Genomic DNA, 9220 nt, shown 5'->3' with positions numbered 1-9220 from the left:
CATCACAAGCACGGCGCCATTTTGTAGTTGTGTTGCAACAAGCGTGCGCGAGCTCGCTGTCGTTGTTGAATGGCCTGGAAAGCGCTGCGTAGGGGCGAGTGCAACCGAACGTTACAAGTTACGGTGGGAACTTCTCTCCATACTACGTGATTGCGACGACAAGGACGGCTAGCAGCAGCATGTCGCCGATTTCGTCTTTGCCGACATCGAACAAGTGCAGCTCGCCGGAGCGGGGCAAGCACCTGAAGTGTTGCGGTCTGCACTGGCGTCGTCTTTCATTGTGATGTGAGAGATCGTAACGCACAGAGACTGCCAGGTGCATACGAAAGCCTACCAGCAGGGAGTGACTGTATTTTTATCTTAACGTCTGAGGTGAGTATATCAGCTTTAGTTCGAGTTTTCGAACGGCGCGTACTCGGCCCTTCCGGTTTGGCTACATATTGCGCGACGTTTCTCTTGGCAGTTACAGACGTTTACTTGGCATGCGCGCGGAGGCTATTGTTACTGGATTTTCTCTTTTGTGTCTTGTGTTTTATGGCAAAATGGTTCTTTCATTTTTATTTTTATGTTAGATATATTGGTATTTGTATATTTGGCAAGCAGAAATGAGTTCATTGCAAAGTTGTACCTCCCAGTGAGCTGCTTATGAACCCAACCAAGTTAATCCTGTCTTGGCTATTGTATGTATAAGACTTTTAAGTACATACAAGTAGTTTTAAGTAGTTTTTAGTAAGTAAGTACATACAAGTAGTTTTAAGTAGTTGGCTTAATCGCTGTAGGATATTTTGTTGTAAAAGTAGAATTCTGTGTATTATTTTACTGCTTCCATGCAGAAATATATTTTTTCTTGTACCAAGGACCTCTGACAGCGTTGAATGACATTTAATGAAGTGTGGTGCATTCTACTAATTTAAAAAAAATTTGTCTGTCATGTATCAAAGATTAGTGTACCTTCTTGGAGAAACAATGTTGTGATCTCCTACTCTACTGCTGTTGTCCTGCATGTTTCTTTAATTTTGAAATGTATTTTATTTTAGATATTGAAGAAGCGGCAACAGCCACATGAAGTAGCCATCTTATCCAGCACGTTATAGGTGAGAAATCGTAGCAGCCACTTTGGCATATCTCCTTAGCAGTATTATGCTATTTGTTGTAATATTTTTGTCCTCATTCCTGCCTTATTCATTTTAGTATTATTGTGCAAACGGTAATACGTTTACACAGAGAAACAGTAATTGCTCAAGGATGAGATATGGTTGGAGGAGACAGACACACAAGTCTCCTTTGTCCGTGTATCAATGTTGCGCAGTTACTCTGTCGTTATCTACCAACAAGCCAAAATTTCTCATCAGGTATGGTTACTAATTCTCTGTTATCACAATTTCAGCAACGCAACATTGAAAGGACATATGTACGCACACAGGAAGACAGACTTCAAATGATGAAGAGCCATAGAACAAGGAGCATTGCTGGAGAATATTCTCCTCCTCGACAAGGAGAATAAGACAAGTCCTCTTGTCGACATGTTGGCTCCAGCGACATTCCTTGTTCTACCACAATTTACCGTTAAAAGGAACCATTATTGCTTTTGTTGAAGTATTATGCATTATGCAATAAAAATTAGCAGGGTGAAATGTCAAAAATGTGAAAGTTTTTCTGTATTGTAATGTTAGAGCCAAGACAGGCAGAAAAACAAGAATGAGATTTAGAGAAGCACTTTGTTAGCATTACCTGGTTGGCCAGCTTCATTTGCAGCTTGCACGTTATTGCATTAATGACCATAAAAATTTGTTAATTGAATTAGCTTGATGATATACTTATGTTCAGAGATGTTTAACTTGGATTAATGCAGGTTAAACAATATACAATGACATTTTAAGATGGCAGGCTTGCAGTTGACTAGCACACCTCTTGATGTCATGAGCTCAGGTTTGGGTTGCACACTTTTTCGTCTTTGCTGGCATTTTCATAAACATAACTTCTTCGTTATTGTTGGGGCTCTAGTTGTGTTGTAGGAGCTAACTGTTTACCTGTATTTGTATTGGTAACCACGTTACATAGACAACTGCTGTATTTTTGTAAATTACGGCATGGTAGGACTTATAACATTTGTGCAAACTTGTTGCAGGTAGAACTTGCCGGCTCCTGCTCCTGCCTTCCGCCACCACCCTGTCCTGACTGTGTCCACGAGAGAGTTGGCAGCCTCAGTGAAGATGCCAAGCAGGCCGATGGCCGACAGCAAGATGCAGGTAAATACAAGCAATACAGTGTGCTCTCGGAAGTGATAATTGGCATATTTTTACTGGGACCGCCTCATTGTTCATCCTGCGGATAAACATACACCAAAACTTATTTTCTGCGAGTTCCTCATCTTTGCGCGCTTCTGCATGAGATATATTTCTGAAACCATGTTGTGTATACAGCGCATGTCCGGAGCACTTGGATCACGTTAGTTTACAGCTTTTGCTAGAAGCCATTTCTCTGAAAATAAAAATAGGCCTTTTTGCCCATTTTTAACGGCCCATAATAAACTGAACAATAGCCATCGATCAAGGCATACATTTTAGGTGTAAGGCCTCTTCATTCTCCTGAGGAAAACTTGTTCTGCTCTCACATTGAAGAAACCGGTATCTTGGTTATGCCTTTTGGTGCCTTAGAACAAAATTCACATAGAACTTACACCAGTAAAAAATTTTTCACCCAGAAATATTTCACAAAATGATAATTTGTCTGATATTGAAGGGCCTCTTCTTTCTTCTTTCTGGGGTTTTAGGTGCCAAATCCAGTTCTGAAGGGCCTCCAATTTTTCAAAAGGAAATCCCAAATGGTCGAGTGCCAGGTTGGGACAGTTGTCATGCAATAGCCTTCTTAGAGAAAGGGGCAATACGGAGGGCCAAGTTATGTACACTTGACATTACGTTAAGGTGAAATTATTGATTCACGCAAGACAAAATGACAAGAATTCCATCCTATAAGCAGTTCCTTACATTTATTTATACTTTTTGCACATTTATTTACCTTCAGTCTGGTGACCTGTGTCTGTATTCATTATCTGCTATATGTAGATGGTAAGCTTCAGATTTGTCCTATGGGGAAGAATATTTTGGTGTTTATAGATGTGGGCTTCTGTTTTTCAGGTTGCTGCGAAATTTTACCCGAGCTGTGCCACACACTCGAGCCAGGCCTCTCGGAAAGGACGCATAATCTGACTTCACGCGTCGATGTCAGAGGATGCCAGCGATCAAGGCAACCTGTTGTGCCCCAGCATTCAACGTTTGGTGACCCTTCTACATGTTTCACCTATTTCGCAGCTGTACCTCGGCTGCCATCTATCCAAAGAGCATCGCCAGCTGTGCCCACTTGTTGAATCATGAGCAAATATTGGCATGGAGTGTTCCCTGGGCTTGATGTTCTGTTTGCTCTTTAGGATTCGTAGCAAATACGCCTGTTATAAGTTGTGTTTTAGTACTGACTTTTTAATATTTCCTTTCTCTTGGAATTCTAAGCATCATCTCCTGCTATTATATCTTTATGTATGCCCAGTTTCTCGTTGTTCTTTTGTACTTGTGTATGTAATTGATCGGAGTCATGAGGTCGGCAGAAAACCAGATGGGATGATCAAGTTAGGAAATTTGCAGGCGCAATTTGGAATAGGCTAGCGCAAGACAGGGGTATTTGGAGATCGCATTGGAGAGGCCTTCGTCCTGCAGTGGACATAAAATAGGCTGATGATGATGTAATTGATAGGTTCTTAACTGCTGACTTACATCATGTTTTGTTTATTTGTTAATCTGCACTGCTGTAAAATGTTCAAGAAATTTAACTTAACTAGTGCTCTACGGCAGGATAAATTCAAGAGCAAAATAGAGCACTCATTTCAAGCACCCATTATTTTTGAAAAGGGAAAGAACCTAGGAGCGTGAAAACCCCGGTATTATAGAAGGAAAAGCTGGCTGCCCATCATAAGTGTGTTAATAATGTTACTTCCTTTCAGTGCAATGATACCAGTGGCACTGGTGGACAACGTGTGAGACATGATACCCTTGGTATTCGTCAGTGTGGCAAATAGGCTTGCCACACTTATGAATGCCAACGGTACTGTAGGTTTCATGCACACATTGGTTGTGTTACACCTTATAAGAATTGCATTTCTCGAACATGAAGGTTTACAGAAGTGCTTTGAATGACAAATATATTTCCTAATTTTCAGAATTTATTAATGGAAGCGTAATGGTACAGATCATGTAATAATTATTTTACAGACTATATGCCTATAGATGCACGCTTCTTCTGATGACATAGCACCGACATGTGGTGGCGGGATGTATGTCTTTATTTCAGATTTAGATATTGCCTTCCAGGCCTGGGTTAGTCTACTACATTTAGAGTCCGTGTACTAGAGGGAAGTGAATTAAACTAAGAATCATAAACATCGAAATATCTTGTTCGTGACACTAATATGACAATCGGCAAAGTTCTTTGTGCATTCATTTCCAGATTTGTGATATATTTTATATGACTAATTTCATTAACGTTAGAACAAATATTTGTTTATTGTCAACTCAGTCGATGTCACCTATTTGCACTCCATTACTTTGCAGGCTAAAAATTCAATGTAATGGGGTGTTTCAGGTTTTGAGCACTCAATGTTAAGGGACGCAAATGGTGGCATACAACACAAAGCAAGAAAGAACAAGGGAATGCAAGTAGTACATGGGGCTCTGTAGGCAGACACTTTGGTGTGTTATTTCTAAAACTCCCTGCGGTCTGCTTGAAGCCATTGTATAACGCTTGGGTAGAATACATTGGCAGCACTTATTAAGGTGAAATGCTGCTCGAAACAACTTTTTAAAATGATTTCTGTCAGGGATTTGAAAAAAAAACTGATGCATAGAGTTCTATATGTAGATTTTAAATATGTCAGTGGTTCTTGTGTAGCTGCTATATTTTTTTAGTTATGTCCTACACAGTGGCAAAGTATCTGCGGGCACCTTTATGTATATAACAGTTTCACAAGAATCATCGTGCTGTATCTTATTCAACTCGTTGTAGACCACAAATTGCCGATATCTACCCAAACAGCATGTAAAATTGTTGAAACTATGCAAAAAATAGGACACTAAATAATTTTGAAAGATATTGCAATATCAAGTAGATATTAGCATTCTACATACCATGAAGAGTATGTATGCCAAATTTCGTTAGTATCGGACAATGGTAAGTGCACAGTTATTTGCATGGGATTGTGAAAAAATGATTAAAGTGTACTGAGCTTTACTTGCATAGTCCCACTAAGTTTACATGTTTAGATAGATATCGGCACTTTGCCATCTACAAAGAGCCAAGCTAGCACAATGCTTTTTGTGAAAATTTAATACAGAAGAAAGTGCCCGCAAAGATCACTATACATAGTGTCATTGTTTAAGACATAACTGAAGAAATGTAGCAGCTAAACAAAAATAACATATACGAAAATCGGCTTGAAGAACTCTCTAGATGGCCTAATTTTCAAACCTCTAGTACAAAAAATTAAAAAATAACCATTTCGAATAGCATCTCCCTTGAACACAAGATTTAATAAACAAAACGTGTCCCTTGCTATAGTCACCTATAACATAGCGACCCAAAGTTGAAGGCAAGTCCTCTTGTCTAAGCTACTCTGGGCTGTCTTCCCTTGGGCTGCTGTTAAGCACTGAATTTTCCTGTATTCGCCAGAAGTGCAATACGAAAACTTTTGTGAATATGCCCTAACAGGAGGAAAAAAAGTTCCCTGAAATGCAGATAAGACTGTCACTTTGTTCAACATTTACAAGTTGAATCCATATCTTTGTATTGTGTGTTGTACTGAATGTTTCAGCGGTGACTCCCTCTAATTATTGAAGATAACTGCTTCAATACAGTGCAGCAATCTCTGCTAACAAACATAGCATTAGAATTGCAGTGCATAAGAATTTCTGCTATGTAAGAAATAGACTAGTGCCAGTTCTGAGAAACACATCACCAAAAGCAATGAGGGAATAGATTTCTGTTCCACACAGAACCGTGCTACAGGGCTTACAAAAGGCTTTGTGGCAAAGTAATATCTGAAACAACAAAGCATGCTCCACCAAGTATGGTAACAAAGATTTCAGGGCAGCCTATCTCAGTTCTCTTACAAACTAACCATACGTTCAGCACTGACTAGCTTCAATAATGCAATGTCAGCATTCTGCTGAAGTTTACTTGCTGAAATTATACTTTCATTGTTGTGATTTTGCTTAAGAAGACATTCGCAATTATCACGCACTTGTAATCTCTTGTTTGGTAAATATTTGCCAATTATTTTTTCAGCCTATGGTTCTTGGTGATAGAGATATTCATTGAAGAAAGAGCTAGTACATTGTATTTAATTATAAAGGTACTAGTCATTTGTAGATTTTTTGTGTTATGCAGTTGTTCTGCCCCACAGCTCTTTCTTGAAATCTGAAATAATGTACTCGCCCTTTATCTTAGCAATGTACAGTGTAATCTGTATGTCTTGTTTAAAATACTGCTGATAGACCAGATAGGCTATTTGTTAATTGTAAATCATATTGATGATAGTGTGGGACCATAACAGGATTGGCGTTGACTCACAACTGTGCCCAGCTACATCCACACAGCTGTACCATACAATGTGCATGTGCTCAGAAGAGCTAAATGCCACAGAGAAGTAATGGCCACCAAGGCTTTTACTCGTTGCGTGTGATCTTTTAAGGGCAGATTATTCGCCAGATGTAATTTATCCTCAGTAAATACATAAATCAGTTATGTGAGGTGTCTCATTTTAATGTTGCAAATGTGAAGTTCTTGTGATATTGCTTGTTCCTATTTTGTTTCCTTTGTGAGCATGAGTGATGTAGGTTGCCTCGACGCAAATTCTAAAAACTGTTTCTTCGTCACTGAGATTCACAAAAGTTAATTTACACATAACTTTCCCAGTTACTAATATCGCAGGCTTCGAGTTCAATTTTCTGATGTTTGATGTTATGTTTATCTACCAAGTCGGGTTTTGTCGTACATTGAAACATATCCACCCATTGCACAGTGGGCACCCAAAGTATGAATATCTGTTCTTTCTTTCTACCTTGCTCTGGTGTTTTCTTAGTTTAGCATTGGTGCAATGGTCTGTCTGCACCTGCAAAAAAGTAGCAAAGTGGCTAAATTTAAAGGTCGACGAAAGGATAAAAATACCAAGCAAAAATACCAAGCCGTATATTGAAAAGTTTGCATACTGTTAGAAGAAAATGCGACATCCCCCTATGGTGTGAGAGTTGCTTTCGGCATCAAATGAACTGCATAGCATATTTTCTAGAGTACACAACAAAGTGAAATGTCACTCTAGATAGGAGCGGCTGTGGATAGTTCAGCACAGAAAATGTTTTATTTCATGCACCATTAATGTGGCTTATCATCTGCTCCTCTTGTGTGGGAACACATACGTTGAGTAGACCAGCCTTCACACCAATGTTACCTTAAGGGACACCAGAGAAAGGTAGAAATAAAAAACAGACATTCACACTTGGCTGCCTACTGTGCATTGTGTGGATGTTTTACTGTACAAAAGACTGCTGGTAGTAGATAATCACAAAGACTTTAAGAATTTAAAATTAGTGTTATGTGTCAGTAAACCTTCTGTGACCTCGTGTGTCCATAAAAACCTTTTTTTTCTTTATGTGCCAAGCCATAGGGAGGCTTTATGTTAGTCAGTCATGCTTGCTAAGTTAAAAATCAGGACAAGATCACAAGAACTTTATATGAGTGACATGCAAATGTGGCACCTAGTGTAACTTAATGCATTTACTGAGAGTAAATTACAGCTGGTAGCTAATCTGCTCTTAGAGGGTACGTGACTTATGATGAGTAAAAGAAGCCTTCCTCACGTCTCTACTTTCTGTATGTGTCTTTTGGCTCTTCATGCATCATGTGTATTGTATTGCTACAGCTGCATGTGTGCAGCTGGGTACAGTTTAGTTATCACCTGGTCTGCTTCCTTCCTTGTCCTCATCATTCATGCGCTATCTTTGTCGTAACAAAATACAGCTAACTGTGCTACATATTTTGCCAGTGTGTTTGCTTTATGGTAAGTCTTGTATTAGTGCTTATTGCAATCAGTGAAATTGTTGGTGTCTTAAAAAACTTAGTGCTGAAAAAACATGTTTATGTCAACTTAAATAAAAAGTTTATCATAAATATTGCTGTGTTTTTTGTAATATTGTCGGTTAAGATTTTATGCACTATTGCAGATTGTATGAAAGAATAAAATTGATGCACAACTGTTTAATATGGTGTTTTTCAGATCAATTTTCAACTCAAGCTAAGAAACACACATTAGTTGTGTGGGGAAAGTGTCAACAAGAGTACCATAAGGTAAGACAGCTGTTTTTACTGTTAAATTGGATTATCGATTGCCAACCAGTTGCTGTCTGCATTTTGTACTGCATAGATTATGTAATCTCAGTTGGAATATTGTTTTTATTGCACTTCTTTATCTGGTTCTTTTTGCACCAGTGTAGCCCTTTGTTATATTTTATGTGTAGTTTATTTGTATAGGAGGTTATATCCTAAGTTCTAAATAAAAATACGTCTGAGAGAACAGTGAAATAGGTTTAGCTTAAGAACCTTTTGACATAACGAAATTATGACGTGTTGGGGTGAATTGAACTTTTGTATGAGTGACATACTATTTTGGGGTGTCATTATGGTTCAGAGTGACATTGCAGTGTCATGCACATGCAGCTGCAAGGTGCATATTGGGTGTTTCTTTAAAACTGTTTGTCTTGGTTGGCCATTGATTCCAGTTTAATAGTAAAGAGAACTGTCTTGTGTTCATGGTGATTCTGTGCTGACTGATACATTTGACACTTGCAGAAGACAATAACAAAGAGTGATGGAATATTCACTTTTTGTTGCTAACCTGCCTTGTGCTTTTTGGCTGGTTAGCTATGGATTCATTACTATTTTATGTTGTGTTTTCACGATAGTCACCTTGCACTGTCGGCAAAAGTTTTTGATTCATTTTGGAGAGCGGCTTGACGCTGCCAGCCAAGAGTCGAATGACTTACATGGATTAGTTAGTTTACTCTGTTTGCAAGAGTCCTGCAGCACGCACTAGGGGTAACGCGACCCACACTAATGGAGTCATCAGACTCGTCAAGAATGGTTACCTGACTCCTTCAGCAGTGGTCTTGCGACCCTTTAT

At 38.9% G+C, this 9220-nt stretch overlaps 1 long non-coding RNA gene across 1 annotated transcript; it reads left to right on the top strand.

Annotated features, from left to right (window-relative positions):
• The first annotated feature begins 367 nt into the window (after nucleotides 1-367).
• Nucleotides 368-8914, top strand: LOC125946223 (uncharacterized). Its single transcript, XR_007467473.1, has 3 exons — nucleotides 368-1094; nucleotides 2129-2249; nucleotides 3138-8914. It is a non-coding gene; the product is annotated as an uncharacterized LOC125946223 (long non-coding RNA).
• The last annotated feature ends 306 nt before the right edge of the window (nucleotides 8915-9220 follow it).

The sequence above is a fragment of the Dermacentor silvarum genome, chromosome 6 (assembly GCF_013339745.2).
Source record: "Dermacentor silvarum isolate Dsil-2018 chromosome 6, BIME_Dsil_1.4, whole genome shotgun sequence".
NCBI lineage: Eukaryota > Metazoa > Arthropoda > Arachnida > Ixodida > Ixodidae > Dermacentor > Dermacentor silvarum.
This window is presented reverse-complemented; position numbering and strand designations above follow the sequence as displayed.